Source organism: Ailuropoda melanoleuca, chromosome 4 (genome assembly GCF_002007445.2).
Source record: "Ailuropoda melanoleuca isolate Jingjing chromosome 4, ASM200744v2, whole genome shotgun sequence".
NCBI classification, from domain to species: Eukaryota; Metazoa; Chordata; class Mammalia; order Carnivora; family Ursidae; genus Ailuropoda; species Ailuropoda melanoleuca.
The window spans coordinates 30,280,829-30,295,434 of record NC_048221.1 but is presented as its reverse complement, the minus strand read 5'-3'; the positions used below and the strand labels follow the sequence as shown (position 1 = coordinate 30,295,434).

Genomic DNA, 14,606 nt, shown 5'->3' with positions numbered 1-14,606 from the left:
TATATATATATATATATATTCATTAGAGTTCTTTATATATGCTGGATACAGTCCTTTTTTTGAATAGGTGACCTAGAAGATTTTTCTCCCATTCTGTGGGTTGTCTTTTCACTTTTATTTATTTATTTTTAAGATTCAAATAAATGTTTTTATTTTTCAAAATAATCATATTTAAGAGCCATACGTTTATGCAAAAGATGATACCAGTACTCAAAAAATAATTATGGGACTCTAATTTTGAACTTCTTTCCTGAGCAAGTTATGAATCACAGTAGAAAAATCACTCACTTCTTTATAAGATCATGATACTTTGGACTCAAGACCATATTATTCAGTCTTGATCATCTATATAATTCATTAAATATAAGAGGTATCAGTTACTACCTTTTGTCAGATACTGTACATATCCAAGCTATTCAAATTTTATTTTTCCCACTTTTTTGATAGTCCCTTAAAACAGCGAAGTTTTTTTATATTATTATTATGCTATGTTAGTCAGCATACAGTACATCATTAGCTTTTGATGTAGTATTCTGTGATTCATTGTTTGCATATAACACCCAGTGCTCCATGCAATACGTGCCCTCCTTAATACCCTTCACCGGGCTAGCCCATCCCCCCATTTTTAAAAAATTTTAATGAGATCTAATTTATCTATTTTTAATTGTTTATGCTGTCAATGTCATATCTAAGAAACCACTGCCTGACTAAAGTATATAAAGATTTATTCCTATGGTTTCTTCTAAAAGTTCTGTAGTTTTAGATTTTACATGGTCTATGATCTGTTTTGAGTTAATTTTTATATATAGTACAGGTAGGGGTCCAACTTCATTCTTTTGCATGGAGGTATTCAGTTGTCTGTGCACCATTTGTTGAAAAGATTATTTTTTCTCCATTACTATGGCTGGCACCCTTGTTGAAAACCAATTGATCATATATGTCAAGGTTTATTTCTGTACTCTCAGTTGTATTCCGTTGGTCTATATGTTTACCTGTATACCAATACCCACCACATTTTCTTCTGAATTTTTCAAACAGAGAAATACATTCCACCACTGCCTTTAAAAAGCTATTCAAGGGGAAAAAAAGACCCAAGGGTCAAAAAAATTTAATCAATTATTTTTCCCTCTGAATTTAATATCTGAAAATCATTTTCAGAGTCAGTAGAAGGAATAACCGATCATCATATTCTATTTAAAAAGCTCTTTTATGCTGATGGATCTTTTTCCCTGCCCACAAAAAAATTCTTGGAAGTTATATTTTTAGAATCACATTATAAATTCCTGCCTTTAATATATATTTATTGAGGATCTACCCTTTGTAGGTAATATAAATGCTCCAGAAATTAATTTCTAAGGTTAATAACCATGTCTGTAAGTATATATGTATTTATTTTCCACATCCATATTTTATGTATTTTACCTTCGGTCTGCCATTTACTGGCTGTGCACCCTTGGGCAAGTTACATAACTTCTTTGACTCCTAGTTTCCTAATCCCAAAAGTATACTCTCATTGAGTTCTTATAAATATTAAATGAGAAACACATGTAAAGATTTTAGTAGAGCATCTGATACACAGAAGAACTTAAAAAGCTTAGACTAATAAGCCATTATTAGGTGTAACATCCTGCACTGGAACAATAAGGAAAGTGCTGAGATTCTTCATATTCTCTCAGAACCTACTTTAAGAAAGAGCCTTAGCCATTAGTATTAGTAGGAAATGTTCAAAAGTATCTCTTGACAAAATAATTTTCAGGTGTTAAAGTAAAAACTGGAAAGGACAATAAGTAATTCCTAGAGTTCTAGTTCGCCAAAAAAAACTGTTAATTTTTCCTCCTAGCTGTAACTTGGTTCCGTACTCACATGAAAAAGTAAAAAAAAGGGTTGGCAGAAATTCAGTTACCTTAATTTCTGATTTAGTCATTATTTGGTGACTTCTTTCAAGGTTGTTCATTTCATCTTTCTATTAAAAAGATGGCTTTCTGGGGCTCCTGGGTGGCACCGCGGTTAAGCGTCTGCCTTCGGCTCAGGGCGTGATCCCGGCGTTGTGGGATCGAGCCCCACATCAGGCTCCTGTGCTGTGAGCCTGCTTCTTCCTCTCCCACTCTCCCTGCCTTGTGTTCCCTCTCTCACTGGCTGTCTCTATCTCTGTCAAGTAAATAAATAAAATCTTTAAAAAAAAAAAAAAAAAGGCTTTCTAACCAATTTCACGGGGTAAAAAAATTCCTAAAATACGTGGGCAATATGCATGGTGGATGAAATATTTGACAGCATATGTCCAAACGTGTTGTACTTGAATTTCAGCTCTAATTTACTGATAAATAAAAGTTTTCTAGTGTCTCATCTTTCCCAGTAGTTATAATATAGTTTTATTCCTTAAAGTAGTCTCCTAATGTGGATATTTTCCAAGGGAAGCCCATAGTAGACATCAGCTGTATTTTGGTTGTCAAGCACTCACTTTTCCATCTTTTGCTAATAACACCTTGATTTCCTTTCGGGGAATCGCGTCTTTTTGGGCACTGTCCTTCTTCTACGGAAGGGACATTCCCAAGCCAAGAGGTAAGTATATGACTCAACTTAGACCAACCAGATTATTTTTCTGGATTTTGGACCTTGAATGACATAATGTAAGGATGGGATGAAGGGGTGAATTGAATCATGCCTATAGCAACACATGGATTGAACTATGAATTAAAGCCATTCCTTCATTTTTATTTTATATGTGCCTTGAACTGCCCCATTTCCTGTATTTTTAAAGCCCAGTTCCTGAGTGTTCCCTTTCTTTATGTGAACTTTTCTATGTCCTTCCAATAATTGACTTCGCTTCTGTTACTCAAAGGCAGTTTCCGTTACTTGCAGTTTCAAGAACTCCCAGTGATACAAACTTTGCCTCTAGCCCTGCCCATTCCCAGACCCTCCAAAAGAAGTAGGGCTCCACAAGTGAGTTTTCCACAGGTATTTGTTGACTTCTTTAATCTCCTCCAACAGCTCACCCTTAAATTCACTTAAAATTCTCCTATTCCTTTTAAGTCCCAGAATCTCTTAAGTGTTCCGGAACTCTCATTCAAAGGATTTATTAAGACCTTGTAGGACAGGAGAAAGTGACATTTGATAAAGATAGAGAAAACCACAAAATCCTTCCACTTCCATCCTTCAGTTTTTCAATAAATACCTATTGAGGACCTGCCATGCCCTGTCCTAGATGCTAGAAATACAAAAATGACTAGGGCAGAGCCTTGTTCCTTAGACAGCCTGACGTCTACTAGGGGAGATAAGGCCCCACAGAAATAACAGTAAAGCCATAGAGACTGTGATAAGAGCTATAATTGAGGTACAGATCAAGTGCTCTAGGAGCACAAAGGAGGGAAGATTAATTCAGGCTGGGAGGATTGGAGAAGATTTCAGGGGAGGAGATGAAATTTCAAGCTAACTAATCCTTCTGTAAGTGCCCAGTGGCCAATTATGTCCATGAAATGGAGTTTGCAAAATTAAGCCTGACCTGTAGAAGTTAGTTTATTTTCTCTTAGCATGGCATATTACAGTTTCCAAGGTTTATGTCTTCTTGGGCAATGTACTAAATTGCTTAGGACAGGACTGAGAAAATAAGGATGTCAAACCTTGCTGGTCTGTGCCTAATATGTCTGGAGCCTGGTGTTTGTACAATTTTAGTCAGTGGGACTAAATGACAACTGACCGTGGCCCAGATTGGGGCCACTGTATTTGTTAGCAGGCTTTAAATATAGTTTAAAATTAACTACCAGCTCCAAGGAGCTGCTTGGGTTTATTTTCTTTAAATGGAGACAGTAGCAAGGATAGAACCTGCAAGTTGTTTTCAGCTGCCTTGAAAAAGATATTCATTTCATATTCCTTTATGTCCCCATCTTCCTTTTTTTCTGCCCACATAGTGAAGCCAAATTTCTTCTTCATTTTAGCAGAGAAAGGGTGCTTTGAATTAATCTAGGGCAGGCAATCAATCTGACAGTACAGGCTTGAAACACTTTTTACTGCTCACGGTCATACTTGTAGGGGTTTTGCGTGAAATGTTCCTTTCATGCTGGTAACCTCTAAGATGTGAGGGAGCAGTGTTATTTGGAACACAAAATGTTGTGTACCTAGGTGACAATGAATTCATCTATCCAGCCAGAGAGAACGTAATTGAAAGAGGAAAAGCCACTTATTTTTTAAAAGTTCCGTTTTTTTAAGAGAGTGGTTTAATTTGATCAAATAAGTAGCCCAATGACCCCTCCGCCCTCCTACAAAATTCACATTCTGGACAGTTTACATTAGTCTTCCATTGGGCAAGAGAAAAGAGAAAGAAAGGAAGGTTGCTGCTTCTTATCGACCTGGGGAGAAAAACATTGGAAATCCTTGTTTTATTGAACCCTGCTGTGTATGCACACACTAGCGAGGAACCTAGCGGGGCTCACATTCTCAGAAGCTCCTTGGGAATGACATAACAGTCCTATAGAAATAGGCTTAAAAAGGAAAGAAGGCTTCATTAGGAATTCTAATGTTGTCCTATTTTTCTAGCATCTGTGTCCTGAATTTTCTGCTTAGTCCAGTAATCCCTCAGAATGTCCTAGAGACCCTTGTCATACATGGGAAAGGGTGAGCATGGAAAAGGCAGAGGATCTTCAGACCTATTATCCTTCATTTGTTCCCAGTGCTCACTGGGGAAAGGGTACTTTTGAAGTTTACCTGATAGGGCACAGGAGATTGCTTGGGCCCAATGAGTATGTATGGATTTGCTATTATTGGTTGGATTGTGTCCTCCAAAAATATACATGTTGAAGTCCTAACCACCAGTACCTCAGAATGTGACCTTATTTGGAAACTAGTTAAGATGAGGTCATCCTGGAGTAGGGTACACCCCAAATCCAACATGGCTGGTGTCCTTATAAGAAGATGGCCATGTGAAAACAGAGACACACAGAGACACACAGCAGGAAGAGGGAAGCAGAGGCTGGAATGAAGCAGCCGCAAGCCCAGGAAGGCCTAAGAATGCCAGCAACCACCAGAAACTAGGAAGAGGCAAGAAATGATTCCTCTGCAGTTTTCAGAGGGAGCATGGTCCTGCTGACACTTGGATCTCAGATGTCTAGACTTCAGAACTGTAAGATAATAAACTTCTGTTGTTTGAATCCACTCGGTTTGTGGGATTTTGTTACAGCAGTTCTGGGAAACTAATACATTTGTTTATAACTCTGATATCCTGTGCTTTGTTGACACCTGTGACACAGACGTGCAGGTTCATGGACCACCGTACACCTGTCTCCTCCTCTTCACCATTAGGCTCGGGGCTCCCTAGAACTATGAGCATGTCCTAAGTTAATCATATACTTTCCTACTTCCATGAATGTGTTTCCTTTCTGGCACAGCCAGGACCCAGGATTCCTGGCCTGCTCATCATTCAAAGTCAGCTTTGACTCCCCTCTAAAGCAAGTGTGAATTAGTGTGAGTGAGAATAACCTTGTCCTCCCCAAGTGGTTTCTTTGTACTAGCCTCTGCTTGCCATTGAGCTAACTCACTGCATGTCTAATTTCTCTCCATGTTATAACTTTAAAACTAGAGACTCTGTTTCATTCATTTTCTATCTCTGAAAGGCTTGCTTCTCAAATTATGGTCCTCCAACTAGGAGCATCGGATCACAGAATCTCAGGCCCCATCCCAAACCTCTTGAATCAGAATCTTCATTATAACAAAGTCCAGTGAGATTATACGCATGGTAGAATTTGAGAAGCTCTCCCCTAGAGGACCTTGGGATTCATCTACTGTTAATTGAATGCATGCTTCCCTTCCTTCTGCTGTGTTGCTGAGCATTTTTACTTACGTTATTCCAAATTAGTCATCTCTATTAACAATTCTGAGAGGTAGGTATTATTACTCCCCATTATATACATGAGAAAATTAGAGAGAAGGTGGACTGGCAATTGTAGGGAGACCTCCTTCCTCCCCTCCCAGTTGAACATAACTCCTGTGACTTGACCTACCTACTGGTTTTTCAGTCAACAATTGTAACTTCCCTGGGAGTTGCAATTTCTGGGGAACATCTGAGCATCTGTCACAGAGATAGGCCTCTTTTTGCTATTTCAATACTAGTTGATGAACTCATGTCTCTCCAGACACTACATCAAAAAAGGGTTCCATGGAAACACTAAATTTAGGAAATGCTACAAATTACACAGCCCTCTTGAATATTAATAGTGCAGAGTCACCATTAAAGGCTTTATTACCTGACCTCGGTAAATATACCTACTTAACTGTTTAACTCAGTTTTCCCAAAAGTTTATTTGGCTCCAAATTGAGGTTGTGTAACAGCCATTAACATTCTGTGAAACACACTTTGGTTTAAAATGAGATGTTAATGACAAAGGGCGATCAAGATGGAGATTCCATGGATTTTTTTTTTTTTTTAATTCAGAGAGCGAGAGGGAGGAAGGGTAGGGAGAAAGAATATTTCTCTCCTGCTGTTAGCTTCCAAGTGGATGTTTTCTCAAAATCAAAATCAGATATTAGCATGTAGGAAGGGAGCTAGGGCCCAGCAAGAGCTTCTGAACCACTGGGAAGGGTGGTTCATTTCTCTATGCATTACTTAATATCGTAAAGTCCTCCCTAGAATCTTCTCTTCCAGGCTGTAACTCAAGACAAAGACCTTTGATAAAATTAAGTAGGATGTTAACTCTGAAGCACATTGGGAAGATAGAGTGCCACATTAAATCATATTAACTTTTTAAAAATGGACACTTAGGTCATGAGCTTCACACATGGGGGGCGCAATACTGCAAAGTAGCAGGATACCACCTTGCAAAGGACATTAATTACCCATCAGGAAGTTGCTGGGGAGAAGGAGCAGGAAGCTTTCTGCACTTGGCTATCAGGGGAAATCTCTTTTCAAGGATACTTTCGCTCTTGAGATGAAGGACTGCATCAAGAGCCTTTTTGCTTTGGCTGGGCCCTTGATGGTTCGGAGGGTAGATTTATTTGGATTTTTGGTGCTGATGGAGAGCAGGTTTCTATCCATACTGCTGCTCAGGACTCTGGGAAGCAATGCCACCATTCTCTGGAGCTTTTGTTTGTTTGTTTTGTTTTTTAAAAAAAGATTTTATTTATTTATCTGAGAGAGAGAGAGAACAAGAGCAGGGTGAGGGGCAGAGAGAGAAGCAAACTCCCTGCTGAGCAGGGAGCCCAACGTAGGACTTGATCTCAGGACCCTGGGATCATGACCTGAGCCAAAGGCAGATGCTTAACTGACTGAGCCACCCAGGTTCCCCTCTGGAGCTTTTAATCAAGGTCAGGCATCCTTTTAATGCAAATCTAGGGCAGCAGTTGATTGCTGCCTGCGTGCTTACAATGGAAATGACAGGATGGGGTTTTCCAGATATTTTTGTTACAGAGAGAAAAAGGATTTGAGATTGGTTGTTTGAAAGCAGAAATACCTTCCTGAAGCTCCTCTCTGTGAGGACATGGACACAATAATAAATGAAAGCAGGCAAATAGGAAGTGCTACATGAGATTTCCAGTAAAGCCCATAGATTTTTTTTTTTCATAGTGCTCTGTGATCTCATTTCCCCAAATTATTTGCTGCTACTATTCTGCCTGGCTTTACTCCAGTTGTCCTCTTGGTCTGGAATGCCTTGGCCCCCATTTTTGCCTATTGAAATCACCCATTTTTTTCAAGGTCCTGTCAAACTTGTCCTTTTTTGAGAAGGATTTCCTGATTGCCTCTGGAGAAACAAATGCTGCTCTTTTGGGGCCTTTATGGGCTTTTCTTGTATTTATCACATTTTGATTTCTATCATCATGGTGCCCGTGGTTATCTCTGAGGTTCACCCTTTGAAGATGGAATTGGATTCTAAGTCATGCTTACTCCCTCACTGCACAGTGCACATAGCTGATGCTCAGTAAATGCCAGCGGAATTGTACCTCAACAAAGCAAAAGATTGCAAGTCAGGGTAGGTGATGTCTATCATTCAGCATTCTTTTTTTTTTTTTTTTAAGATTTTATTTATTTATTTGACAGAGAGAGAGAGACAGCCAGTGAGAGAGGGAACACAAGCAGGGGGAGTGGGAGAGGAAGAAGCAGGCTCCCAGTAGGGAGCCCAATGTGGGGCTTGATCCCAAGACTCTGGGATCATGCCCTGAGCCGAAGGCAGACGCTTAACGACTGAGCCACCCAGGCACCCCTATCATTCAGCATTCTGATCTGGATGACGGGATGGTATTCCCCTTATTTCCAGGCTTGTTCTTTCCTCTTTGTTCCTGATCTGCTCTAGACCAGAGTTTCCCAGATGTCAGCCACCCTCTAATCACTGTCACAAGTTACACCACATCTATGAACCATGTATGCTTCTATTTATTTCATATTTTTCTTTATATTGATTCCCTTGCTCCTTATAATAACTCATTTAAGAAGCAGTCCATTTACCTCTAATTGTAAACCTAGTATCACAATAGAAGATAACCACACATATGAATATAATGAAAATAAAACCTTATTAAATTCATTCATTCAGGGGCGCCTGGGTGGCACAGCGGTTAAGCGTCTGCCTTCGGCTCAGGGCGTGATCCCGGCATTATGGGATCGAGCCACGTCGGGCTCCTCTGCTGGGAGCCTGCTTCTTCCTCTCCCACTCCCCCTACTTGTGTTCCCTCTCTCGCTGGCTGTTCTCTATCTCTGCCAAATAAATAAATAAAATCTTTAAAAAAAAATTCATTCATTCAACAAATACTTAAGGAGCATCCACTATGTACCAGGTAGTGTGCCAGGTGCTGGGAGAATGGCAATGAATAACAAGGACATGGTCCAGTTCTCTTTGGGCTTATGTTCTCTTAGGGAAAACAGAAAATGAAGAGATAAACAATAAATATATAAATGCTATAAAGGAAATGAAGCAGGACAAAGAGATAGAGAGGAATTAGGGTACTATTTAGATCAAGAGGTCAGGGAGGGCTTCACCAAGGAGGTGATATTTGAGCAGAGACTGGGAAGGGCAAATTGTGCAACCATATGGAAGCAGAGACCATATGGGGCCCCTGGAATGGAGGAGAGTGTGGCTGGAGAGTACCAAGGGGTAGGAGGGCGCTAGTACATGAAATCATAAAACAAGAGCATGATGAGGCTTGTGGATCAAGGCAATGAGTCTTAATCATATTCTGAGAGGAATGGCACTTCTAGAGCATGCTATTGCACTCTAGGATGTAAAGTCATTGGTTAAGTGAAGATCTAAGGAAAAACTCCTTTGGACTTCTAATTAGAACATCCTACTTGGTTCACGACCAAAGCCTGCAGTCCAGCAATGTTGTCTCCAAGAGAAGGTTAGCATTTTATGGGACCTAAAGGGTAGAATGCCGACTACTCTGGTTCGCTCAACTCTGAACCCCTTCGGGACAGTGCCTAGCACATGGCAGACATGCCTTAACCCTTTGTGGAATGAAGGAAGTGTATATTGCTTCTGCTTTCCAGATTGTGTATCTTTGTTTGTGACCTAGCTAATCCTGTGCCCCTGATCCTGCTAGCCACCCCTACCCTGCAAGAGCAGGCAGGGAAGGGAACTATCATCAGTGAAGGTGCCTGCTCTTGCATTCTCCTTCCAAATCATTGGTTCTCAATTGGGACTGTCCATGAGAACCAGCTAGGGACCAATATATTGACATGGCCTGGGCCTTGCCTGCAGAGATTCAGGCTTAATTATTCTGGGTTAAGGCTCAATTACCTGGGGTTTCAAAAGCTCCAAAGTGATACTAATGTGCACCAGGCTGAGAACCACCGCTTGAAGGGAAGTAAGCATTTTCACATCCATTTTTACAGAAGGAAAAAATCAAGAGTTTCAGCTCTCTGGGATTGCATGAAAACTAGTATTCCGACGTGATGTAGATGCATGGGTTAGGAATATGCTGGAGTTGAGATTCTCTGTGCCAGGCATTGAGTATTAAACAAGACAGCATGGAAAGTGCTATGAAACAAACAAGGATGCTGTCACAGTAAGTGACTGCCGAGGAGGTGTATGTGTGGGGCAGTGAGGGAGAGCAACCTCATCACAGAGGTCAGGCTCTCTCTAAGCGGGGATATTTGAACTGAGATGTAAAAGACAAAAAGAACCAGCCAAGCAAAAATCCAGGAAAAAATGTTCAGATCAGAGGGAATGGCAAGTGCAAAGGCCGTGAGGTGGTAGTGTATTGGAGGAATTGTGAGCCAGAGAAGAACAGTGAGAAATGAATTCAGAGCTGTTAATCTGATTAATTCCCTATTTATTTCCTCAGCAAATGAAGTCATTTTTTCTTTATCAAAATTAACCTTTTGGGGCTCCTGAGTGGCTCAGTCGCTTAAGTGTCTGCCTTCAGCTTCGGTCATGATCCCGGGGTCTTGGGATCGAATCCTGCATCAGGCTCCCTCCTCCACGGGGAGTCTGCTTCTCCCTCTGCCTCTTTCCCTGCTTGTTCTCTCTCTCTCTCTCTCTCTCTCTCTGTCAGATAAATAAATAGAATCTTTAAAAAATTAACCTTCTTCTTAAAGTCTCTATAATCATATGCTACTCTCCAGATATGTTCTGCAGAGCTGGGATGTCCTTCACCCTTTCTGGTTTACCATACCATAGTCCACATTCTCTATGTCCTTCAAGGTCCTATTCAATTGCTACCACCTTTAGAAAGCCCTCCATGATCATTCCTGAAGGAAGAAATCTCTCTCCTCTCTAAACCACCACAGCCCATTACCTTCACCTTTCTAATAGATGGTAGCTCTTTGTCTTATGCAGCTTTCTCAGCCTGTTGTCTTTCCCCTACTAGCTGCCCCATGCTAGGATCTAATCTCAGTTCTGATTTATCTGGTAGTCCCTTGCTCTTTGCTTCAGGGCTAGCCTTGGATTATATAGGGCTCAAACAATGTTTATGGAAGAGTTACTTAAGTGCATTCAATTCTTTTTAACGAGAATAACAGCAATCCAAAACACCTAAGCACACACACAGTAATTAAAGCAACAAACAAAACTGTATTGGTGCTCTGCCTCTGAGCATGCTGTTGACTCGCAGACAATAGCTCCTGATCGTTCACCTTTGGAAGGACATATTACAATTTAAACAAAAAATGTCAACCCAGGCAGTTTTGGGAAAGCCAACTCATTTGTTGACTAAAAATGATCCAAATAGCCAGAAATGAAGGCCACAAGAAAATGAAATGCCATCATTTTAACCTACTTAAACAGACACTTGCAAGTAGTACAGAAGAGAACCGAAGGCAGAAAGAGGAGAAAAAGAGAATAAGTAAAAAGCACTGTGGATTCACTTGCCTTGGTCAGTGGTGTGTGACAATGCACTATCTGTGGCCAGCCTGACTTCTACACCTGTAGATTCTTCCAGAAAGATTCCCTTCATGGGCAAGGGCCCTATTAATTGATACTATTTGACTGCCAAAACCAATCTTATTTAATCCTACCACTACCCTGAAGAATGGTCAGCATCCTGCCATTTTTACAAAAGTTGAAACTGGCTTGCTGTTCCACAGGCACCATGGCCCTGTGCATGAGGGAATGAGCTTTGGGGCTAACAGCCTGGACTCTGTTTCCAGCTCCACCCACTTGCTGTGATCCTGAGCAACATCTAATGATGATGGTGATGATGATGATGATGATGATGATAATTTCTTCTTCACAGAGCTGGGAGGGTGGGCCAAATCCACATATGTAAAACACTAAGAACACTACCACATATACAGTCGGCCTTCAGTCCATGTTAATTCATTAGGTAATTTGCCCAAGGCTGCAGGTGCTAAGGCAATGATTGGAATTTAGGTGTGTGTAAGGGAAAATACTAAGCAGCAATGGTCTTATGCTAACGGAGTTAGCAATGCCCCTGGAAGTGGAAGAAATCACTCTAATTTTGCTCCCATATCACTTGAGTGTAACTGAATGGCCAGACCATTTCCTTAGTACCCTCTCTTTCTTGCTTGTCCAATTTAGAACCCTTTGTGCTCGCTTCAGCAGCACATATACTAAAATTGGAAGGATACAGAGAAGATTAGCATGGCCCCTGAGCAAGGATGACATACAATTTAGAACCCTTTGTTGAATAAGCAGGGCTGGAACACTATTAGAGCCCTCCATAAACAAGACTATGTGTGCAAGGTGAAGTGTGTCCATTCCCTCCTCTGGATATTTGGAATCAAAATTCAGAGATTTCAAGGTTTGGCAGGGGAATCACAGACATTACAATGTATTACAGATAAGCTCAAACTTGCCAAGCAGAGGGTGAAGGCATGTCTTCTGACAAGCTTCCATTCACCTACACTCGCCTGCTTCATGTATCTCCTATAGAGAAGGGGGATGGACTTGAGGGACAGAACATGGGTGATTCTGTGAGTTCCCTCAAATCTGGGACTTCAATTTTGACATAACGTATGCCACATGGTCCACTGAATCTCCCAAGATTCTGAAAGACCCGGGAACACCGCTGTACTTGTGAAATCAGAGGAAGTAGGTAGGAGTCGTTTTTGTGATGTTTGTACCCCACCCCCATGAAATCATTCCTTTCAGTACATGCACTTATTGTCACATTTGCCACACTGCACTGTACTTATTTATTTCCCAATTTGTCTTCCTTTCTATGCTATGAGTGCTCAAGGGCATAGAATGTATCCAGCATATGGTAATGATTAGAATCTCCAATTCAGAAGTCAGGTATAGACATCTGCAGCCCCAAGATGGCCATAACCTCTCTTTTCTGACTTTGATCAGATAAATCAGAGTGGCCTACAATCTCCATGTTTGGGGGCAGTTTTCACCTGGTATAGGTTGGTATCCCAGAATGCAAAATGTGATGCGAATGTGCATATTTCCATTGAGAATTCAAAGCTCTATCAGATTCTCAAATGGGTGGGGGAGAACATGGTTCTATAAGAAGTAAAGAAGTTCTGCTGTAATTGTTTAAAATTAAGTTTAGGAAGGTTCTAGATTCTTTGTAGCACTTTTTATCGTAAAGAAAAAAGGATTTCTATATTAGGAAAATCAGTTCTTATATCCCTTTTATGCATTTCCAGTACAAATTCACTTAATGTAGGATTTTCTCTGCTTCTTAAAATACCTTTCCTCCATGATCATACATTGAGATGTAATTTACGTGCCAAGCACCTTATAAAGCACTTGAAAGCATATTAGCTCATTTCACCATCACAGTGATTCTCCAAATAAATATTAGTGTCTCCCCATCACAATGAAAAGGAAACTGGGACTTTGAGGTAAGACTGGTTCTAAAGCTGTCTATTTGTGCTTATATTCCCTATGCCATGTTGTCTTCATGTTTGCTAGAGCTCTCAGTTTATGGAGATGAGCTCATCCAGTCCACTGTTTGGTGTATAAAACATCTGCGTCTAGAGATGTCAGAATTCTACTTCAGCATTCAGTCTAGACACAGGTAGGTAGATCACTCTGAGACCCTCAGGTATTTTCCCTCTGAGTCAGAACGTTAACTTCCCTGAACGAACAGGTCTTGCTGTTATAAACAGATTTTGCAAGGAAGGTTAAATGACATCCCATAGACAATACTACTCAAAGGTTTCATGAATATATATTATATTGTTAGGTAAAAAGAGATGAATATTTGAATACATTAAGGATTCTAATGAAAACATGAACTACTTGTAAAATAAGAGAAAAGTTGCTTTCTAACAACACTTGGAAAGGCAAATGTATACCAAATTGATATTAAAAAAAGAAAAAATTGAGAGAAGATAAATAGAATTAAGTGAGATGCAGCCTAATTATAGTTTTTTGGAACTCCGCTCTGACATAGTGAACTGAAAAACTGAGTGCTAGAAGGGAGTTTTAGCAGGGAGGAAAGGTCATGGTCTTTGACCTTTCCAAAATATATGTAGCCAGAAAAAAGACTAATCCAATGTTTGTTGTCCAAGGTGAGCAAAGACCGGGAAAGAGCTTCTTTGACACGGAGTGTTCTCTTCTAACCCAAATCAAGACAACAGCATGAGTTAGTTCAATTGTGGGAGGGTGTCTTCCTGTATACCTAATGCTCACTAAAATTTCATCTCTTTAAACAGCAAATCTAACTTCAGAAATTGTTGTTGAAGAAATAATTATTTAAAAAAAACTATCCTGGCTATGCATAAAGGATGTTGGCTGCAGCATTGTTTATACTAGTACAATTAATTGTTGGACTAATTGTTGATTGGAACCCAAATACTTGTTCATAGGGGACTAGTTAAATCTGTATAAAGGGGGGCTCTATGGTCATGTTGATGTAAAAAAATTAATTTAAATGTCCACAATGCATTAAGCTTGAGATATAAGTTAGAAAACATGTTCAGGTTGACCCTTTTTTGTGTGTAAAAAAATTAATATGAATATAACACACACACACACGCATATGTACACACAAGTATGTAAGGTGAAAACACACATGATATGTTTTTTCATCTGTGTGCTTTTCTGAATTAACCAAATTCTCTACAACAAGTTTGTGTTGGTTTGGTAATAAAAACAGAATTCATTTAAAAAAATATCAAAGATGTTGATCATTCACAATACATATTACCATGTCTTAACCCTTCCCTATTCCTTTACCCAGGCCAAAAGCACACAGATATGCCTCAATTCCATTAA

General features: G+C 40.0%; 1 protein-coding gene and 1 pseudogene across 1 annotated transcript in view; one reads left to right on the top strand and one right to left on the bottom strand.

Annotated features, from left to right (window-relative positions):
- Positions 1-14,606, bottom strand: part of SYNPR (synaptoporin) — a 298,829-nt gene that overhangs the window by 65,114 nt on the left and 219,109 nt on the right. The window lies entirely within an intron of this gene.
- LOC117802176 lies at positions 11,963-12,061 on the top strand (annotated as a pseudogene).